Genomic DNA, 22777 nt, shown 5'->3' with positions numbered 1-22777 from the left:
TCTCATTTCAGACCTCCGCTTCCACAGATGGGCACTTAGAGTTTGGCTCTGAGGGGTGGTGGTGGTTCACGGAGAGTTCAAACCCCATCACAGACACATGTGGGTGAATAAAGTGGCAGGGTCTTTGCTTTTTCCAAGTGCCTGATACAGGCTTGCAGATGCGTGGGGGTGTGAACAAGAGAGCCTCAAGTGGATTTCACTCTTGGATGTAGCCTATAAATATGTATGTTGGGCACCATGAATCATTTAGGGCTGGATTGGTTGCAGTTTTTCATTTTTTAAGGGATGGTTTCATGACTCAGAGATACTGGCATGCACCCCCGAGGCCAGAGTGGAACCGAACACTTTACAGAAATTGGAAGGAAACAAAATATTTGCTGCCTAGCTTTATTCTGAGAACTTTTTCTAAGTTTAAAAACATACAAGGGAGCAGAGAACGGGTCACAAATGAGCTTCATTCAGGGTTGTGGTGTTTTGATATATATATTTTACTGGGTTTTGACCACAATCCGTGGCTCATAGCTTCCATAGCCTTTTTCCAGTCTTTTGTTAGAATGTCAGGTGTGCCAGGCCTCAGGAAACAGAAGCTCACTGACTTTCCCCAGCCCTCCTCTCACTCTAATCCTTCCCCGGTCTTTCTGATTGTGGGTCTTAAGACCAACCATCCCCAGAGAGAGTCCTGCTTTATATCCTGGGGAAAGGAATGCTGAGGTCATGAATCTTCCCTAAAAACACAAGAGAACTGGGTCCAGAGATCTTCTGGATAACTGAACATGTGGAGGTTTCTGAAGGGTGGTCCCCAGGGAGAGCATGGAAACTCTGTGTCCCTTCTCCCATACCTCACCCTACACATCTCTTCATTTGGATCCTTTGCAATATCTTTTACAATAAACTGATAAATGCATTTCCCTGAGCTCTGTGAGATCCTCCAGTAAATTAATTAGATTCAAGGAGGGATTCTTGGGAACCCCAGTTTGAAGCCGGTCAGAAATTTCAGAGGCCTGGGCTCACGACTGGTGTCTGGGGTAGGGGTGAGGGGGCAGTCTTGGGTACTGAGCCCTCAATCAGTGGCATCTGATGCTATCTCCAGGTAGATGGTGTAAGAATCAAATTAGAGGACACCCAGCTGGTGTTCCCTGCTTGGCGTGTGGAGGAAAAAAACCCACATATTTGGTCACAGAAGCCTTCCATGTCGATGATTGTTGTTGTGGTAGTGTGAGACTAGAGGAAAAACATAGTTTGAGAGTTTTTCCGAAACAAGTGTGATAAAAGCTTTGGAAATTGTACAGCTTTTATAATTTTTTTCACCACTTGTACAATTGTAACTTCACCTCTCCAAGCCTCGGTTCCCACATCAGCACAATGGGCATAAGAGTTCAATGAGATGTGTGCCTCTAAAGCACCAGTACAGGACATGGACTTCACATGCATAACTGGTGGTCTTCCTCCTCTTCCTCTCAAGCGGCTCCAACTCACAGCCAAATCTGAGTGCCTAGCATGCTTCCAGCCAGCCCTCAGAAATTAGCAGTTGTTAATTGGTGAATGTTGCCTCTCTGGCTGTATAGTAAGTATATTAGTCCGTTCTCACATTGCTGTAAAAAACTATCTGAGACTGGGTAATTTATAAAGAAAAGAGATTTAATTGGCTCACAGTGTGGCAGGTTGTACAGGAAGCATGGCTGGAGAGGCCTCAGAAAACTTACAGTCATGGTGGAAGGTGAAGAGGAAGGAGACAGGTCTTACATGGCTGGATGAGCAGGAAGCGTGGGGAAGAGTTGCTATACACTTTTAAACAACCAGATCTCGGGAGAACTCACCTGCTATCACAAGAACAGCAGCAAGGGGGACGTCCACTCCCATGATCCAATCACCTCCCACCAGGTTTCTCCTCCAACACTGGGGCCTATAATTCGACATGAGATTTGGGCAGGGACACAGAGGCAAACCATATCAGTAAGCTCCTGCATGGTATGTGTATCAGTCAAGTGATGCTGCAGTAACAACACTAAGCCTCTTGTTCTTTTTTTTTTTTTTAACTTCAAGTTCTGGGATACATATGCAGAATGTGCATGTTTGTTACATAGGTATACATGTGCCATGGTGGTTTGCTGCACCTATCAACACGTCATCTAGCTTTTAAGCCCCACGTGCATTAGGTTTGTGTCCTAATGCTTTCCCTCCCCTTGCCCCGCACCCCCCAACAGGCCCCGGTGTGTGATGTTCCCCTCCCTGTGTCCATGTGTTCTCATTGTTCAACTCCCACTTATGAGTGAGAACATGCGTTGTTTGGTTTTCTGTTCCTGTGTTAGTTTGCTGAGAAGGATGGCTTCTAGCTTCATCCGTGTCCCTGCAAAGGACATGAGCTCATTCTTTTTTATGGGCGCATGGTATTCCACGGTGTATATATGCCACATTTTCTTTATCCAGTCTATCGTTGAGGGTAAGCCCTTGTTCTCATACCATATTGCTTCCCTTTTTCCTTTTTTATTGATATATAACAATTGTACATATTTTGAGGGTACTTGTGATATTTCGATACCTGTATAAAATGTGTAATTATCAAATGAGGGTAAATAGAACATTCATCACCTCAAACTTTTATCTGTTCTTTGTGTTGAGAACATTACAATTCTTCTCTTCTAGGTATTTTGAAATATACAATAAGTTATTGTTAACTATAATTTCCCTTTGTGCTATCAAATACTAAAACATATTGCTTCTGTGTTTTTGTACCCCTTAACCAACTTTTCTTCATCTCTCCACACTGCCTTTTCTTCCCAGCCTCTGGTAACCAGCGTTCTACTCTCTATCTCTATGAGATCCACTTTTTAAGCTCCTGTATATGAGTGAGAATCTGAGATGTTTATCTCTCTTTACCTGACTTACTTCATGTACCATAATGACCTTTGGTTCCATCCATATTGCTGCAAATGACAGAATTTTGTTATTTTTTATGGTTGAATAATATTCTATTGTTTCACTCCCATACTGTCTGCCTAGACACCCTTTCTCCACTTCATCCAGAGGGTTACCCTAGAGGCTTCCATGTTAGAAACATGGGACCCCATTCCTGCATGGAGTTGATTCCAGATGGTTCATGGATGGGCATCTGATCCAGGCAGAATCCTTCCCTGAGAATGGGGATCTAGAACTCAGAAAGAGACTTGGAACATGTTGGTATGTACGTATGCTTTCACATGGACCAGCGAAATGGTGAAAGCTAGACTGGGTAGAGAGATTGAAAATAAAACAGCCATTAAGATAGGAGAAGGATTGAGAGAAGAGATTTTCATGAGAGCACTCAGAAGTCCTTGATTCCAATTAGACCTGAGGCCCAGCCACATTACTGTCTTGGCTTCCGGGAATAATCCTAGTACCCTACTTCTCTGAAAATCCTTCGGTTTCTGTCACTTGCAACCAAGAGTCAGCATCCAGGTGGCAGACTGACATCTATCAACTTGGTTTAACTTATTATTTTGAAATAATTTTAGACTTCTCGCCAACACATTTTTACTCCATATCATTTCTGATTTGATTTTGCCCACTTATAAAATGGAAAGAAATATTTTCTGGAACCATTCTTTTTTTTAGTAGAATGCATATAAAAATCTACTCTAGAGCCTGGCATGGCAAATGCTCAGTGGGGATCCACAATAATCCTCTCTATACCTTCTTTCTCTCTTTTTTTTTTTTTTTTTTTTTTTTTGAGATGGATTTTTGCTCTTGTTGCCCAGGCTGGAGTGCAATGGCATGATCTCAGCTCACCGCAACCTCCATCTCCCAGGTTCAAGTGATTCTCCTGCCTCAGCCTCCAGAGTAACTGGGATTACAGGCATGCGCCACTGCACCCAGCTAATTTTGTATTTTTAGTAGAGATGAGGTTTCTCCATGTTAGTCAGGCTGGTCATGAACTCCCGACCTCAGGTGATCCACCTGCCTTGGCCTCCCAAAGTGCTGGGATTACAGGCGTGAGCCACCGCACTCAGCCCACTTCTTTCCCTTAAAGATATTTGCTTCTTGGTTCTGCACCAGGCTAGGCTAAGTAGTTGCCAGCCCATTTTTCTGGTTCCTTTCCTGAATGAATGATTTCCACCTCTTTCTTCATTGCTTGTACAGTCATCCCTTGCTATCTGAGAGGGATTTGTTCCAGGACCCTGGCAGATACCAAAATCTGCAGATGCTCAAGTTGCATATGTGAAATGACATAATATTTGCATATAACCTATACATATCTCTGTGTGTTAGGCCGTTCTTGCATTGCTACAAAGAAATACCCGAGACTAGGTAATTTATAAAGAAAAGAGCTTTAATTGGCTCACAGTTCTGTAGGGTGTACAGGAAGCATCACATAAGCATCTGCTTCTGGCGAGGCCTCAGGAAGCTTACAATCATGGCAGAAAATGAAGAGGGAGCAGGTGTCTTACGTGGTGGGAGCAGGAAGGAGGCAGGGGCTGCCACACACTTTTAAATGACCAGATCTTTCAAGAACTCAGACAGAGAACTCACTTATCACCAAGGGGATGGCCCAAGCCATTCATGACAGATCTGCCCCCATGATCCAAAAAGCTGCCACCAGACCCCACCTCCAACATTTGGGATTATAATTCAACATGAGATTTGGGTGGGACATCCAAACTTTATCACTCCATATACTTTAAATCATCTCTAGATTACTTATAATACTAACATAATGTAAATGCTATGTAAATAGCTACTATACTGCATTGTTTTTAAGTTTCCATTATTTTCATTGTTATATTGTTATCTGTTTTTCCCGGATATTTGCTACTGTGGTTGGTTGAATCTGCAACATGTAACCCTTGGATACATGGCTCCATGTATCCAAGAGGACTGGCTCCATGTGCATTTGGGCCAAGAGAGTTTGGGTTGGGCCAATGCAATTGTTTGGGAAAGTGCTGGATGGCAGGGACACTTTGGAATCAGAAAGGAGAATCTCTTTTAAAGCAAGGGATCTCACTCAATGAGACAAAAGAGAACTTTTAACAAGGTCAATACTTGAACTTGAGTATATCCAAAGTAGTAAATGCTAGTGCTCATTCAAACCCTTTCATCTGATGTTTCAGGAAGATAATGGACCACCAGGGGAGTTTGTTAGCCAGTGAACTTGGCCTCCACAGTCATCCTTCCCCACTCTTTCCACCTGAGCCCCTAATGGCTTTACCTCCCGACCATTCTTCCCCCCAGATTAAATATATATGGTCAAAGGATATCAAAATTCCTCAAAATGCAAAAAAAAGAGGAATTAGTTATAATTTTATGTCAAAGAATGTGAAATGTCTATTTAAGGACAGTGTTTTAGTTATTAATTATGAACTGTTATTGACCCACTGTCATACTTCAACATAAATGCTGCATTTTTCTCTGTCATCTGGGAAGCTTTCATATGAAGTCTTCTTTATTCTCATGACTGATAGCTGATCCTATAAGTACCCTCTTACATATACATTACTGTTGCATATACAATATTCCCATAAGATTATCGTATTCTCTTTTTACTGTACTTTTTCTATGTTTGGATATGTCTAGATACACAAATACTTACCATTGTTACAGCTGCCTACAGTATTTCATATGGCAACATGCTGTACAGATTTGTAGTCTAGGAGTAATAGGCTGTACCATATATCCTGAGTATGTAGTAGGTGATATCATCTAAGTTTGTGTATGTAAAAGTTACAGTGTTTGCACAATGATCCAGTCACCTAACAATGCATTCTTATTTATTTATTTATTTATTTTTAATTTTTATTTTTTATTTTTTTGGAGACAGAGTCTCACTCTGTTGCCCAGGCTGGAGTGCAGTGGCGCGATCTCAGCTCACTGCAAGCTCCGCCTCCCGGGCTCACGCCATTCTCCGGCCTCAGCCTCCTGAGTAGCTGGGACTACAGGCGCCTGTCACCACACCTGGCTAATTTTTTGTATTTTTAGTAGAGACGGGGTTTCACCATGTTAACCAGGATGGTCTCGGTCTCCTAACCTCGTGATCTGCCCGCCTCGGCCTCCCAAAGTGCTGGGATTACAGGCTTATTTTTTTTGAGACAGAGTTTCACTCTTGTCACCTAGGCTGTAGTATAATGGCACTATCTCAGCTCACGACAACCTCCGCCTCCTGGGTTCAAGCGATTCTCCTGCCTAGGCCTCCTGAAGTAGCTGGGATTACAAGCGCATGCCACCACACCTGGCTAATTTTTTTGTATTTTTAGTTGAAGCAGGGTCTCACCATGTTGGCCAGCCTGGTCTTGAACTCCTGACCTCAGGTGATCCACCCACCTCAGCCTCTCAAAGTGCTGGGATTACAGGCATGAGCCACTGTGCCCTGCCTAACGATGCATTCTTTAGACTTGTATCTCTGTTGTTAAGCGATGTATGACTGTGTGTGTATATATTTTTTTTCTCACTTGATCCCTGATATGGCTTGGCTGTGTCTCAACTCAAATCTCATCTTGAATTGTAGCTCCCATAATTCCCACGTGTTGTGAGAGGGATCCAGTGGGAGATAATTGAATCATGGTGCAGTTTCCCCCATACTGTTCTCGTGGTAGTGAATAAGTCTCATGAGATCTGATGATGTTATAAGTGGTTTCCCCTTTCTCTTGGCTCTCATTCATTCCTTGCCTTCCACCATGATTGTAAGACATCCCCAGCCATGTGGAACTGTGAGTCAATTAAACCTGTTTCCTTTATAAATTACCCAGTCTCAGGTATGTCTTTACTAGCAGCGTGAGAGCAAACAAATACAATCCCCCGTGAATGCTATGAGATAGATTCTATTATCTTCATTACATAAAGGGGGAAACTGAGGCACAGAGTGGTTAAGTAACATTCCCAAGGTCACAGTGCAGGTAAGTAGCAGATCTGGGATTGAACAAGGAAGTCAGACTCCAGAGCCTACATATGTACACCATTGCCTGTGTTCACACTGCAGTGGACAGTGTAAAAAGAGGCATGCATGGGATACCAGGGGTCTGGTTAAATCAAATGAAATTGGCAATATTCAACCACTTTAACCTAAAAGATGTCAATTTCATATGGTAGGAATATAGTAGACATACAAGATAGTAAGTCAAAAAGGGCATCCCTGGGAGATGTTTGGCTGCAGCTGAGTTTGTGAAGATAAAGAGGCAAAGAAAGTTTAGGAACAGATGATGTTGGCAGAAGCCATAGCAGGAGCAGTTACGAGGGCATGGAAGAGCACAACACAATATGCTGACTGGAATGTTGGGTGTTTGTCGAACAATGGTGGGAAATGAGGGCCGGGCACAGTGAGGCACACCTGTAATCCCAGCACTTTGGGAGGCTGAGGCGGGTGGATTGCCTGAGACCAGCCTGGGTGACATGGACAGACCCTATCTCTACAAAACAAACAAACAAACAAAAACAGGAAAATTAGCCAGGTGTGGTGGTGTGCACCTGTAGTCTCAGCTCCTTGGGAGGATGGGGTGGGAAGATTACTTGAGCCCGTGAGGTCAAGGCTGCAGTGAGCCATGATTGTGCCACTGCACCCCAGCCTGGGCAACAGAGCAAGAGCCTGTCTCAAACATACATAAAGCAAATGAGGACAGAACCTGAAGCCCCTTTGGGTAAACTGAGTCTGAGTCTTTCATCTGGAAACGACAGGCTTTCTGATTCTCTGCCCAAGTTTCTTCTTGGTGCAATGTATGTATTGATCCGCTCGAGCTCTTTGGGACGTTCTGTGTCTTCTTCCCTTCTGTAGTGTGCCAGGCAAAGCACTTAGCACTTAGAAGGTGCTGATCGGCCAACTGACTGCTGATGATAATATTACATGTCAGAGAAACCAACCAAAGGTTAACTTTATTTCAAACAGGTTGTAATATATTCTCTGCTTTTCACTATTTGGGAGAGGGAAATGTTCTTATTTTTTCTTTAATTATAAAGGCCCTTTTAAGTTTTCCTGTGGAAGCAGCCCTAAAATCAAAGGCTATATTGCTGCAAGATGTATATTGAAGTTCAGGTTCAACTAATTTGTGTTAAGCACTTATAATACACCCAATACTTTCATGTAACTATGTTCACTGAATCTTAAAAACCCTGAAAAATAGGCTCTATTGTCTCCATTCTTTACATAAAGAAACTGAGAAAGATGCATTAACAGACTTGCTCATAAACGGTGAAGTCAGAATTCGAACTCTGCTCTCTTTGTTCTTTGCCATGGCTTTTCCCTCTACAAAGATGCTACTGGGAATCCATTGGTGATAATGACGATGACGATGATGATGATGGTAACAAGGATGACGGTGCCAGTAGCCACAAAAACTAGAAAACACTGATTACCATGTTGTGTAACAGAAATTGTCCTAAGCACCTCAAGGAATAATTATTTACTTTTCAGAGCCTTTTTTTTTTTAACCTTTTGGAGACTTTCCTGATGGTGAAACTGAGGCTAACAAGTGTCAAGTAACCTGTTGAGATTACGTAGCTTACTCATAAGAGGGCTGGATTTTTTGTTGGTATTGAGACTGAATCTCACTCTGTCACCGAGGCTGGAGTGAAGTGGCACCATCTCAGCTCCTACAACCTCCGCCTCTGGGGTTCAAGCAATTATCCTGCCTCAGCCTCCCAAGTAGCTAGGATTACAGGTGCACGCCAGCAGGCCTGGTTCATTTTTTTATATTCTTAGTAGAGTCGGGGTTTCATCATATTGGCCAGGCTGGTCTCAAACTCCTGATCTTAAGAGATCCACCCGCCTCGGCCTCCCAAAGTGCTGGGATTATAAGCATGAGCCACTGCACCTGGCCTGGGATTTTTAAATATTTATTTATTTACTTTTTTTTTTTTTTTTTTTTTTTTTTAGAGATAGGGGTCTCTCTATGTTGCCCAGGCTGGTCTTGAACTCCTGGGCTCAAGCAATCCTCCTGCCTCAGCCTCCCAAAGTACTGAAATAACAAGCATGAGCCACCATGTCCAGCTAAGGGCTGGGATTTTAAACCAGAGCTAGTGACCTTTTGAATAGAAGTATCTGCCTGTTTTAGATTCCAGACCCCACCTTTGTCCCTACCCACCTCACTCCTCCTGCACCAAGAAGGAAGAACAAAGAAAACCTTCCCTTGGAGCATCAGGCAAGGCTCTCTGTTCCGATGTCACCATGATAACCAGCCCTAGTCAATTTCCTCACAAGGAAGGGAAAAGTAAATGTCAAATACAGCTTCCCCAGCAACATTCTGTGGGCGAGCACTGGGGAAAATGTGCTGGAGCCTCTGTGTTCTCACTTAAATAAGGTGAATCACTCCTGAAATTGGAGCTGGGAAGCAGGCCATGTTCCTAAACAGGTAAGGTTAACGGTGTTCTTGGAGAGCTCTGGGTCACTTTGAAAATTAATCCTTTTTACTTCAGAATCTGAGCTCCTAAAAGAGCAGATTAGAAATCAAAGAGGGGAAACAAATGGGTGTTCTTGGCAAGGGATTTTTAGAACATTACAGCATGCTTTTTAGGCTGACATCATCTTATCTCACCTCTACTGCCCACCTTTTGTTGAGGTCTTGTCTGTTTGAAGACTGTCGGCTGCCAAAAGCATGTAGACTCCAAGAAGCCGGAGCCATGTAAGCCATTCACCACTGTATCCACAGTATCTAACACAGCACCTGACTCAGAGTGGGAAACTTACTAATTATTGTTCAACTAATGGACTGATTGCAGCTATCACAAACAATACTTTGGTTGGGGCAAAATGCTTTTGTTTCCAATATTTGATCATTTAAAGCAGAATGTTTTGACCTTTCTGGCAGGAGACATTTAAGCTGAGATTTGAATGACAAGAAACAGCGAGTTATATGAATATGAAGAAAGAGCATTGCAGGGTAAAGGAATAGCAGGTTCTGGGGTTGGAAGGAGTTTAGTATGTTTGAGAAACAGCCAGAGGCCTCTGTGGCTAGAGAGAAGTGGAGAATGAACAGAGTGTGCAGAGATGAGATTGGAGAGATGGAAAGGGCCAGCTCCTGCTGCAAGAGGATAGATCTGAATTATTTTTCTAAGTGTTATGTAAAGCTATTGGAGAGTTTTAAGGGGGAAAAGTGGAGGAGAAGGGAATGTGTCATTCACTCTGTGTCCCTATTGCTTGGCACATAACAGGTGCTCAGAAACTGGATGAATGAGCTGAGATAATGCATATAAAGTGCTTTTGAAACAATGAAGTGTTTCAGAAATGACACTCATCATCAGTTGGAGGAGAATAAGACACTGCCCCCAATACCATTCTTTTAGATCACAAAGCTATTACAGATTTCTGGGTAATGAGGGTGGAAATCTAGAGGCACCTGATTTTTTACAGTGCCTTATTTCTGTTAAAATAATTTCAAACCACACCAAGATGCAGGATTGCAATAGCACTGGCCAGACTCCAGACAAAATTCCCGTGAAGAATTCACTCTTGGCTACCTGAGGCAGAACAGCGAGATCAGGAAGGGAAAAGGTAATGGTTTTTCATGACCCCTGATATCTGAGACACATGGGGCTCTGATAGGTAGGAGGTACATTCTAATGAGGTCATGGCTCTTTTATTGACCCAATGCCCCAAATACTGTGTTTCTTACTACTTTTCACTTGGAGACTGTGATGGCTGGAGTTGTGACATGGTGGAGGATGCAACAGAAAGAGAAAACAGTGGATGCTTATTGCAACCTGAGAGCCAACATGTGAGAACTAAGTGGGAGGAATGAAGAAGAGAGAAGGAGTGGTAGAAACAGTGTTCCCTGGGTAAGATTTCATTCACCTCTATGTGCTAAGTGCTTTGCCTGGCATATTATAGAAGGGAAGAAGACACAGAAGGTCTCAAAGGGTTTGAGTGGATCAATACATACATGACACCAGGAATATAATTGGGCAGAGAATCAGAAGAGCTCATAGATCCCAGAGGAAAGTTCCAGACTCAGTTTACCCCAAGAGCCTTCAGGTTCTGGTCTCTGGTCTGGAGATTCTGATGGCTGGAGTTGTGACATGGTGGAGGATGCAACAAAAAGAGTAAACAGTGGATGTTTATTGGAACCTGAGATGCAAGATGTGAGAACTGAAGCGGGAAGAAAGAAGGATAGAGAAATACTGGTAGGAACAGTGTATTCTGAGTAAGATTTAATGCACTGGTGCTGATGAGACAAGAGCTAGACACATGTTAAACAATCCATGAATAAATTCCCTTTGTATCATCAGTGGGGCAACTATTTCTCCTCTGCCCACACTCAAAACATAGCCAGCAGGCTTCAGAAGTCTGGCCAACAGCAGAATAGATTAATCAGCCTTTCATCAAAGGTCTGAGGGATGAGGATGCAACAGGATACAGGTGAACAATTAGGGACACTAAAAGACCCCAAGAACCCAAAACTCCACCCAGTGTGTTGATAGACAAACACCAAGACTGCCTAAATGTTTTATCTTTTAAAAGAGGGAAAAAATTAAAACAAAAAACCAACAACCTGGAGTCTGATAAACAACTTCCAATCATAAATGAAAAGGAACGTTGCACTCAAAATGCATAGAAAGTACACACATTTTAAAGAATTCGTTATGAGAAAGAGAAGAAAATTCTACAAAGCATCTGGTATGCTGCCAGTAAAATTAAAGAAAACATGAACTTATAGGGGAATGGTTAAATGAATTGAGATACATCCATATGGCAGAATATTTTACAGCCATTATAAACCATGTTTTCAGAAACTAAATAATGACGTAGAAATATGCTTACAATAGAACGCTATATTTTAAAAGGGGGATTTAAAACCAGTGAATACCAGAAAATCCCTATCTGTGCATGAATGTTCACAGAAGCTTTATTCACAGTAGCAAAAAACTGAGAACAACCCAAATGTCCCTTAATAGGTCAATGGTTATATAAACTCTGTTCTGTCTATACATTGATCCATGCAACACCCTGCATGAATGTCCAGGACGTTGCGCCTTGCAAAATAAGTCAATCTGACAAGATTACATACTGTATGATTCCATTTATGTAACATTCTTGAAACGACAAAGCTATACAGAGGAGACATATTATTAGTTGTTGCCAAGGTATAAAGACGGGGTGGAAATATAAAGGGGTAACATGGGATACCTTTATGATGATGACATAGCTCTGTATTTTGAGTGTAGTCGTGATTCCATGAATCTCTATATGGGATAAAATTGCACAGAATGATACACATATGCACACATATGGTAATACATGCATGTAAAAATTGGTGAAAACTGAGTAAGATCTGTAGTGTAGAAAACAGTATTTTAGTAGTGGTCAATTTCCTAGTTTTGATATTCTGCTAAAGTTACACAGGATGGTACCTGAGGAAGCTAGGTGAAATAGACATTAAACTCTATGTCGTATTTTCGCAATTTCCTATAATTATTTCAAAATAAAAATAAAGAAGGATAATATATACCAAAGAATCCCAATTTCATTTAAGAACTATAAAGAAAGAAATCCAAATTTTGACTAGAAGAAAATACTCCATTACATTGGCAGTGACTTTTCTTTTCTGGTTAATGGGATAATGGTCATTTTTATATTCTTCTATGTATTTTTCTGTACTTCCAAAACTTTCTGCAGTAATATATGTTACTTTTGTAATCTGAAAAGAACTTATCATTTCTGATTTTAAATATTTGGTGAATGTAAAAAGTAAACATTTAAAGCAAAAAGTATATAATAATATTATAAAAGAGAATTGAGAAAAAGAAGGGCAAAAAAGAAAATGACTTGGTAAGTATGAAAACATGGCAAGGAAATACAAAATGTAATAGCAAAGTTAAATCTACATTGAAACAGTACAAAACACTTTAGAAACTAAACCAATGGTATGTAGGACAAACACACAAACCCTGCCCAGAATGCTGAGTCAAAGATCAAAGACATGAAATAGAGACAAAATAAAAGATGTGGAGAACCAAACATAAAGATTCAGCATACCACTAGCTGGTGTTTCTAAAAAAGCTATCCTAAAAAATAGGACAAAAGCAATAATCACAGAGACAAAATAGCAAAACACTGTCCAGATTTATGGATGACCTGAATTTGTAATTCAAATAGATACACTAAATGCCACTGTCTGGAAATATACATGATAAGGTTTCAGCATTTCAAAGATCAACTTTTATATTCTGCATGTAGCCAGGCAGAAAACAAAACAAAACAACTCAAAAAATGTTTTACCTGGAAAGATTAAAACATCAAAGTAGTCTCATTTTTTTTTCCTCCACAACATCAAGTTTTGAGAAGGAAAGATTATGACCTAAGCATCTCTACCAAATTTCCAAGTTGTTATAATAATAATAAGGTAATGAGGTAATCATAATTGCTACTTATGATTAAGTAACAATAAGGTACTTGATAACTCAACCGTCATAACTAATTAAAATTTAGTACAACTAGAATAAGATGAAAGTGTCTCAAAATAATTATTTAGCCATCTCAAGTCAATGGTCAACATCATATAAAAAGAGTTTTCATTTATTAATAAGATAAGGAAACCACTATTATTTATTACCATTATGGATTTTCTAGTAAATCCAATAGGTCATGAGAAAAAAAAATAAGGAAGTTCATCACTGCTTCCATAAGATACGATTGCTTACTTAGAAACAAAATGAGCTGGAAAAAAATTGGAAATAATAATTATCGTCTGGAGGTGATGAGTTACAAAATCAGTATGTCTACATTTTTCCTGTGTAGTATTTGACATAAAGCAATTAGAAAATACAACAAAAATCCATACACAGTAGAAATAATAGAAATAAAAACAAAACATCCAGAACTAAAGGTTAAAATACACACACATGATCTTGGCCAAGAGATGAAGATATATCAGTGTCTATCTACATATAAAGATTTGAAGAGCTCAATATGCCATTTTCCTAAATAGGAAAATTTAGTATTATTAAAATGTCACTTCTTCCAAAGTTAATTAATGCATTTAATTCAATGCTAACCAGAATTCTAAAAAGGATTGCTTCAAAGCTTAATACAATTATTCTGAAGTTTTTTTGAAAATATAAGCAGATGAGACTGATAAAGAGATATGAGGAAAAACAGGACAAGTAAAAGGAACATCTTGTCCTGCCAGATATTACAATTTTTGTTGTTATTCATCTTTTTAAAAATTTTATTTTTAATTGACAAATAATAATTGTATATATTTATGGGGTACAGTGTGATATTTTGATACATGTTTACAATGGGGAATGATTAAATCTGTCCAAAAAATATCTGTCTACCAAATCTGTCTAAAAGCAACCCAGGTATCCATCATCATTAATCAATAAAGAAAAGGAGAGGGGCCGGACGTGGTGGCTCACACCTGTAATCCCAGCACTTTGGGAGGCCGAGGCAGGAGGATCACGAGGTCAGGAGTTTGAGACCAGCCTGGCCAGCATGGTGAAACCCCATCTCTACAACAAATACAAAAAATTAGCCAGGCATGGTGGTGCATGCCTGTAGTCCCAGCTACTCAGGAAACTGAGGCACGAGAATTGCTTGAACCTGGCAGGTGGAGGTTGCAGTGAACTGAGATTGCACCACTGCACTCCAGCCTGGGTGACAGAGTGACACTCCATCTCCAAAAAAAAAAAAAAAAGAAAAAGAAAAAAGAAGAGGACAAATTAAAATTTTAATAAGATACTTCATAAAATATCCTAGCAGACAAGTTGACAGACAGATACATGAAACATAAAAGATGCACCAGTTACCAGTGAAAGAAAAGATAAATGGTGCTGGGACAATTAATTATCTATTTGTTACAGGAGAAAACAAGCTTTAAATACCAAAATAAATTCCAATCAGATTAAAATAAGTGCAAATACGTGAATAAAATCTTAAAACATTAAAGATTTTGCATCTGAAGAGGGAGAAATTTGTGAGCAATAGAAAAAAATCACAAAGCAAACACTCAACAAATTTGACAATATAGAATCTATTTAAATTACAAACAAAATAAAACAACAAATTAAAAAAATCAGATAAAAGTTTAACGTATTTAGCATATGAATCCATGGGAAAATATTAACATTCAGCAGAAAAAATAGACAAAGGATGTGAAAAGACAATGTAGAAGAAAAGGACCCTAAATGACAAATTGATACCAAAAAAATCAGTTCCATTATTATTCAGATAAACAAAAAATTTTTTAAAAGGCTGCCTTTAAAAATCAAACAAATAGAAGGAAAGCTTTAAATTGTTACCCCTCAATGCTAGTAGTGTAAAGACAGTGACATGGTCAACTACATACATTGCAGTTGGAGTAAACTTTGCAGTAAACAAGTTGGAACTAAGTTTCAAAAGTCTTAAAAATATTCAGTTTCCTTTACACAATAATTCTTCCAGAAATTTACCTTAAGAAAGTAGTCACGGCTGGGTGCAGTGGCTCACACCTGTAATCCCAGCACTTTGGGAGGCCAAAGTGGGAGGATCAGTTGAGGTCAGGAGGTTGAGACCAACCTGACCGACACGGTAAAACCCCATCTCTACTAAAAATACAAACATTAGCCGAGTATGGTGGCGGGCGCCTGTAATCCCAACTACTTGGGAGGCTGAGGCAGGAGAATCACTTGAACCTGGGAGGTGGAGGTTGCAGTGAGCCAAGATCACACCATTGCACTCCAGCCTGGGTGACAGAGTGAGACTCCATCTCAAAAAAAGAAAATAAAAGAAAAGAAAGTAGTCATGAATTTATTTTCAAAGATGTCCAATGTAGTAAGATGGAAGACATCCACAAGGGTATTACTCCTTGGTTGTGCCAAGGAAAGGGGAGAAGTCAGTCTGGTTTGTGAATTTAGCAGACACTGATCTGGCCTGTCCTGCCTTCTTTTTCCACCTCCTTTTGGAAAGAATCTGCCTTCTTGCTGAGAGGATACCTATGGGTCTGTTCTCCAGACATAAGGTGAGAGGTCTGCCCCTGAGCAGGAGGCCCGAGGTTTGCCAGCAATGCTCATGCCTGCCCTGGATAAATCTGTGCACTTCTGGGGTACAGTATCAGAGAACTCTGTTTCCCCACCTATGCAGCATACTCTAAAGTAGAAACCAATCAGTAACCAATCAGTAACTAAGTTGACAGTTTGATCTCCACCTGTCTGAATTTCCTGTATCTAAACCTCATTGTGCTCTGAAGTTGGGCAGGAACAAGAAAAGTGTTATTTTATCACCACCCACCAAAAATACGAAAATGATGTAGTTTTGGCAAAGAAAGAGATGGATTAAATCAACATTATCTTACCTATAGGGTGGAATAGTATGCAGATTCTAAAAGCGGTGCTCTGTAAGAATACACAAAGGAAAATGAGTGTTACTTAAGATTAAATGAGAGAAAGCATGTAACAAAAATAGTATGTAAATAAATACCTCCACAAATTGTGAGTACATAGAGAGAAAAAGATCAGAAGAAAGCACTTCAAAAAGCCAGCATTTGTCTCTGGGTTCTGGGGTTATGGGTGATTCTTATCTTCTTCTTAATGCCTTTTTGTATTATATAAATTCTCTATAATATATTTGTACTGTTTTATAATAAAAAAACATTTATTTCTGAAGAAAGCAGAATCTCAAAGGTCACAGTGACTGTACTGTTTGTCCTCTGCACATCAGGAAGAATAAACTCTTTGATTTGGGCCCAGGGCACTTTGAACATATGAGTGCAAACCCACGAAAGGTTTATTCTGAGACAATTCAGCACAATTTCTCTGAGTCATGGAGAATGATTCTCAGACCTTCTGTCCTTGCGCAGGGGCAGTGCATCTATCCGTCTACTTACCCAAACAAAGAACAATGGTTGAGCAGGAACGATGTGCCTGGTACTGTGCTCATCTTCACACATGCAGCCCTCAGAGGCTTGATCCTCACCCCAAAGGAGTGCTGCATGGCAGGGACACAGACAAGCAAGCAAATATAGCAGCGTGGTGTGATAGATGCTTGATGTGGCTTGGCTGTGTCCCCACCCAAATCTCATCTTGAATTGTAATCCTCAGGTATTGAAGGAGAGACCTGGTGAGAGGTGACTGGATCATGGGGGCAGTTTCCCCCATGCTGTTCGTGTGATAGTGAGTGAGTTCTAACAAGAGCTGATGGTTTTACAAGAGGCTCTTCCCCCTTTGCTGCTCACTTTTCTCTCTCTTGCCGCCATGTGAGACGGTCCAAGCTTGCTTTCCCTTCACCTTCCGCCATGATTTTAAGTTTCCTGAAGCTTTCCCAGGCATATGGAACTGTAAGTCAATTTAACCTCTTTCCTTTATAAATTACCCAGTCTCAGGTATGTCTTCATAGCAGTGTGAGAAAGGACTAAAACAGTGCTGCTCTCGAGGAATGTACACAGCCCCATGGGGAAAATAGAAGAACCAGCGTAAAGTTTCTGGAATATTAATGGAAGGAAATAGCAATTAATCTGGGTCTTATAGGATGATGGGCCAGGTGAATGGTAGGATTTTCCAGGCACAGCAATGGAAGTGAGAGAAAGAGAAATAGAGAGAGAAGGAAAAAGACAGAGTGGAGTGTGGGGGGAGGCAGAGGGAGAGGGAGAGAAGGAGGGGCAGGGGGTTGGGGGAGAGAGAGACGAGAGACAAAAAGACAGGGATTATGTAACTACTGGTGTCTTAAATAATTGTAAAGTATGTAGGAGGATGTACCAGTTAGTTATTCTTTGGCCATAAATCATAGAAACTGACTCTAACTAACTAAGGGAGAAAGGAAGCTTACTGGATTAATATAGGGAAGCTCTAAGAAGCACCAAGACACATGAACTAGAACTCCCAACGTGCAGTTTCAGGAAGCTTTAGGTAACTAGATTCCTCTGGAAGTTGCAGGAGGATGGATCACCTGTTTTCAATCCAGTGTTTTACCCAAGAATAAATTCCAGAGAGGGAGCACTATAGGAGCCTAATGTCAGTCACACAGCCACCCCTTGGCTGGAGGACGGGTGCACTTTGACAGTAGAGAGTGCTCAACAAGGACAGGATAACCTTCCCAATGCCAAACCCCATACTCTTAACCTAGAACTGTAGTTTTCAACCAAGGGTGCATTTGCCTCCCAGGAAACATTTGGGAATTTCTGCAGATATTTTTGCTTGTCACAAATTGAGGGTAGGGGGAAGTGCAACTGGCATCTAGTGGGAAGAGGAAAGGAGACTGCAAACATTCTACAATACTCAGGACACCCCCTATGACAAAGAATTACTTAGCCCTGAGGTTGAAAAACTCTGATCTAGAGGTGAACATATGTGTGAAAACAGAAACAACAAAAGTCATTTAGGAAAGAGAGAAAAAGGGAGGATGGAGCCATGAAAGGACTATAAGAAAGATAAATTTTATGCCAAGGGCAGTGGGAGGGTCTTTGAAAGGCATTTAAGCCAGAAAGAGGTGTGATATATTCATGGCAAGCGTGAGCATGTCAGTACATATGACAGCACCCTCTTCACCAATTTTACAGCAATATTCTCCATTTGTAATTACATACTTTTCACATTTTTGTTTGTCTTTTCATGGCCGGCCACATGTCAGTAATCTTCATTAGGGACAGAACCACATCTGCTTTATTTACTATTGTATGCTTGTGCCTAGAATAGTGCCCAGCACATAAAAGAGGCTCAATAAATATTTGCTGAAAGAGGGCAGGCACGGTGGCTCAAGCCTGTAATCCCAGCACTTTGGGAGGCTGAGGAGGGTGGATCACCTGAGGTCAGGAGTTGGAGACCAGCCTGACCAATGTGGTGAAACCCCGTCTCTACTAAAAATACAAAAATTAGCTGGGCATGGTGGCACATGCTTGTAATCCCAGCTATTCTGGAGGCTGAGGCAGGAGAATCACTTGAACCCAGGAGGTGGAGGTTGCCGTGAGCCGAGATTGCACCATTGCACTGCAGCCTGGGCAACAAAGCGAAACTCCGTATCAAAAAAAAAAAAAATTGCTGAAAGAATGAACAAATAAATGAACAGATGGATGAATGGAAGGATGGAAGGATGGATATATAGATAAATGAATGGGTGGATGAAATAAAGGAATATATTTTAAAATACTTTGTATAGCAGAGAGTATAATATTTTTAGGTCATATTTGTAAAGATTGCCTACGTAGCTGTCAGATTCCCACCTACAAAATAAACCAAAGCAAGCAAGTATTTGGACAAAAAGAAAAGAATCAAGATGATTCACACCCATGATCTCTGCATTTTACAAGTTCTGGCTGAGTACATATCATGCAGGATCCCACACTAACATCTGTCTAATGTGCAAAGGGAGGAAAATGTCCACGTGCCAGACGTAGCCTTCACCTAGGAAGGCAGAGATATAGCACTAGAATAACTTTAAAGCAACCTATTAACAGGGGCTGGAATGCATGGCATACCAATCATGTATTTATTCAACAAATATATTTATTGTATACCTACCATGCGTCTGGGCACAGTAGTAGATACAAAATATCCATTGTTTAAAAAGGCAGACCTGGTCTTTACCATTGTGGTATTTAAAATGTATTAGGAAAGACAGGCCGGGTGCGGTGGCTCACACCTGTAATCCCAACACTTTGGGAGGCCAAGGCAGATGGATCATTTGAGGTCAGGAGCTCGAGACCAGCCTGGCCAACATGGTGAAACCCCATCTCTACTAAAAATACAAAACAATTAGCCAGGCGTGGTGGCATGCACCTGTAATCCCAGCTACTCGGGAGGCTGAGACACAAGAATCGCTTGAACCCAGGAGGCAGAGGTTGTAGTGAGCTGAGATCACGCCACCACACTCCAGCCTGGGTGACAGAGTGAGACCTGTCTCGAAAAAAATAAGTAAATAAAAAATAAAATAAAATAAATCTATTGGGAAAGACAGACAATGAGTCAACAGAGAAATATGCAATTGCAAATTATAATAGTGGTAGTAATAAAACAATCAGAATATAGTGATAAATTAAAAAACAGAGTTTGGTGGCTCACTTAACAGGGACGACATGGCAGTTCTCAAAGGGAAGGATATTTAAGCCAGAAGGATGAATAAAAACCTGCCATGCTAAGAATAAAGAAAACAATGTCTCAGGTAGTTGGAATGACAAAGCAAAAGTCTTGAATCAAGAAAAGATTGATGTGTTTAAGAATCTCTAAGGAGCCTAGTTTGCTGGGAGCATAGTGAGTAATATGGAAAATGGCACGACACTAGTATAGCGATATAGCCAGTGCTCAGATCATGCAGGGTCTTAAAGGCCATGATAAGCTTTTGGATTTTGTTTTGGTTATCTATTGCTGAGTAACAGATCACACCAAAGCTTAAGGGCTTAAAACAATAATAATTTATTATTTTTTCATGATTCTATGAATTGCTTAGGTGGTTCTTTTGTTAGCATTACCTGGGCTCTGTCATGCTGATGCATTCACCTGGATATTGGATGGAGTTGTAATGTTTAAGACATGGCTAACTTGGGCTTCCTCCCAGCATGGCAGCTGGATTCTAAGAAGGAACATTCCAAAGAGGCAAAACTGAGAGCTGCAGATATCTTAAGGCCCAGCTTTAGATGGGCCACTACCACTTTTTTTGGGCTACATTGTACTGATCGAAATAAGTCACAGGGCCAGCGTTCTTGATGGAAGGAGTGACCAAAAAAAAAAAAAATTGTAACTATATTTAACCCACCACAGATTCATCCTAAACGAAATGGAAAGTCATTGAAGATTTTAAGGCGTGGATATAATATAATGAGATTTATGTTTTCCACATGTTCACAGTAAAACTACTATGGGAATAATGAATTGCAGAGGGGCAAGAATGGAATAAGGGATGTAGCTTTACATGTTGGAAAGAGCCCACGATAGAATAAACAAGAAAGGTAAGTTAGAATAAACCTTGAAATCCAAGCACAATATAAATTATCAAAAAGAAGGAAGGCTCCCCCTCAGGTGGCATATATTCCTTAATCAAATACCTGCAAAGTAGATATTAAAAATCATCAGAGCAAATTTGCAGAAGCAGCCTAGTGTGTCAAAATGAGCATTGGCTTTAGAGTGCAACATATTCAGGTTTGAATCCTGGTCTTGCTGCTTACTAGTTAGTTTCCTGATTTGTAAATCGAAGACCTTTACCTTTAGCCCTTGGAGTTTTGATGAGGAGTTGCATAATTCACATAAAGCATTGTATTGCAATACCCAAATTGCAGTAAGATCAACACGTAAGGTTTCATTAGGATATACAAGAGAGAATTTACAAGCAGAAAGTATACACCATTTACGCGTCATTTAACTGAAATGACCACAACTAACTGATTTTCTTTTCGGAGATTTCCAAAACCCATAAGGTCCCTGTAAAGAAAGTGGCCTCACTTGGAAAACGCGGGCCAGCATTGCTCAAGCTCCTGGGAACACTGCTCCAAGCCAAAGCCAAAAATAATCCCATTAGTCACATTCAAAGTGCTAAGCAGAAACAAAAAGAAATCAAAATTAATTTCAATACTTACAGTGACAGCAGCAATTAAGGTGACAAGATTATGGAAATCATCACCATCACCAGAGATCTTTGCCTAAGGGAGAAAAATAACCAGTAATATAAAGGACTAAGAAACAGAGGAATTTGAGTTCTGTTCACAACAAATGAACCACTAGCCCTCAGAGGATTTCAAGTGGGCATTGCTCCATGCAATAATAATGTATTCTGTACCCATTATATATCAACATCTTAAAGTAATTACCTCTAGTACTCACATCATCTCTATAAGAAGTATTATTGTTCTCGTCTGTGATTCAAGAAACTGAGTCACAGAAAGGTTAAACAAATTACTCAAGATCACGTTGATGAAAAGTATCAGAACCTTGATCTAAGGTCATCCTCACTTGGGACCCCACTTCCATCCCACTGCCCTATCTTTGTAGATAACAGCCTCAGGCCCCAAAAGAAATGGGACTCTTTCAGCTCCCTTTTATCTGTGACTACGTGCCAGGAATTAGAGAAAGGCTGCTCGGTGTGGTTTGAATGCTCCATAGGTTGTCCATTTTTTCCTCTTTCTGCTTTCTTGTTTGTCTCACTGCAAGTGATTGCTAACAAATTCCAGTATGGTTATCTGAAAAAGACCGAAGCACGAGAGGGGAGCAACCTGTTCTGAAATATCAGAAAAGATAGATTGCACCTTCCTGTGCAGAATGGCAAAAACAATCATTAAAGTCAAGTGGGCCTGGCATAAGAAAGTCCAAGCAGTGCAAAGAAGCTTTTTGTGGCTCTGCCCTCTGGTCCTCTCTCCTGGGAATGGTGCCCTTCTGGGGGCTTCATATATTCTTACTGATCACCTCTATGGAGACCTGGGGTAATGGAGAAAGAAAGCTGGTCTTTTATCTGGATTAACAAGTGGCTGATGTGGGCTAATCATATCACTCATTCCAATTTGGAGCAAATTGGAAGGTCTTCAGAGCAAAGAAGTAGCAACAGTTACCAAGATCTTCAAGTGTATTGGTGAGGACAAATAATAGCAATAGCAGTAATTAAAATGCCAACAACACCCACTGCTGAGGTGTGGAGTGGTTCACAGTCTACAATACTTCCCCTTTATTTACATTTTTATTTGTGAGTCAGTAGTTCTGTTTCCTGAGGTTCTTCAGGGGGACCTGGAAAGTGCAGAGATTCAGAAATGGTTTTACTTACTTGGGAAATTATGTTAACCTCATGAGGTCAAGAGGCTTCTTGGGTGAGATGACTGTGATTGTTAAAGCTTATCTTAACAGAACAAATCATGACCTCCTGGGTCTGGGGTGGTTGCAGAAACCTTTGTCCCCCATGTCTTTGGGAAGGAAGGTGTTGACCCATCTTTTTCTG

At 40.6% G+C, this 22777-nt stretch overlaps 1 long non-coding RNA gene across 1 annotated transcript; it reads right to left on the bottom strand.

The window, feature by feature from the left end:
• Positions 1-11959: 11959 nt before the first annotated feature.
• On the bottom strand, positions 11960-21495 carry LOC129527635 (uncharacterized). Its single transcript, XR_008672649.2, has 3 exons — positions 21432-21495; positions 16227-16266; positions 11960-12135 (listed from the first exon to the last, which is right to left on the bottom strand). It is a non-coding gene; the product is annotated as an uncharacterized lncRNA (long non-coding RNA).
• Between the last annotated feature and the right edge of the window lie 1282 nt (positions 21496-22777).

Source organism: Gorilla gorilla, chromosome 18 (genome assembly GCF_029281585.2).
Source record: "Gorilla gorilla gorilla isolate KB3781 chromosome 18, NHGRI_mGorGor1-v2.1_pri, whole genome shotgun sequence".
In the NCBI taxonomy this organism is placed as follows: Eukaryota; Metazoa; Chordata; class Mammalia; order Primates; family Hominidae; genus Gorilla; species Gorilla gorilla.
Note: the sequence above shows the minus strand (reverse complement) of the source record. Positions and strands in the feature narration are given on the sequence as shown.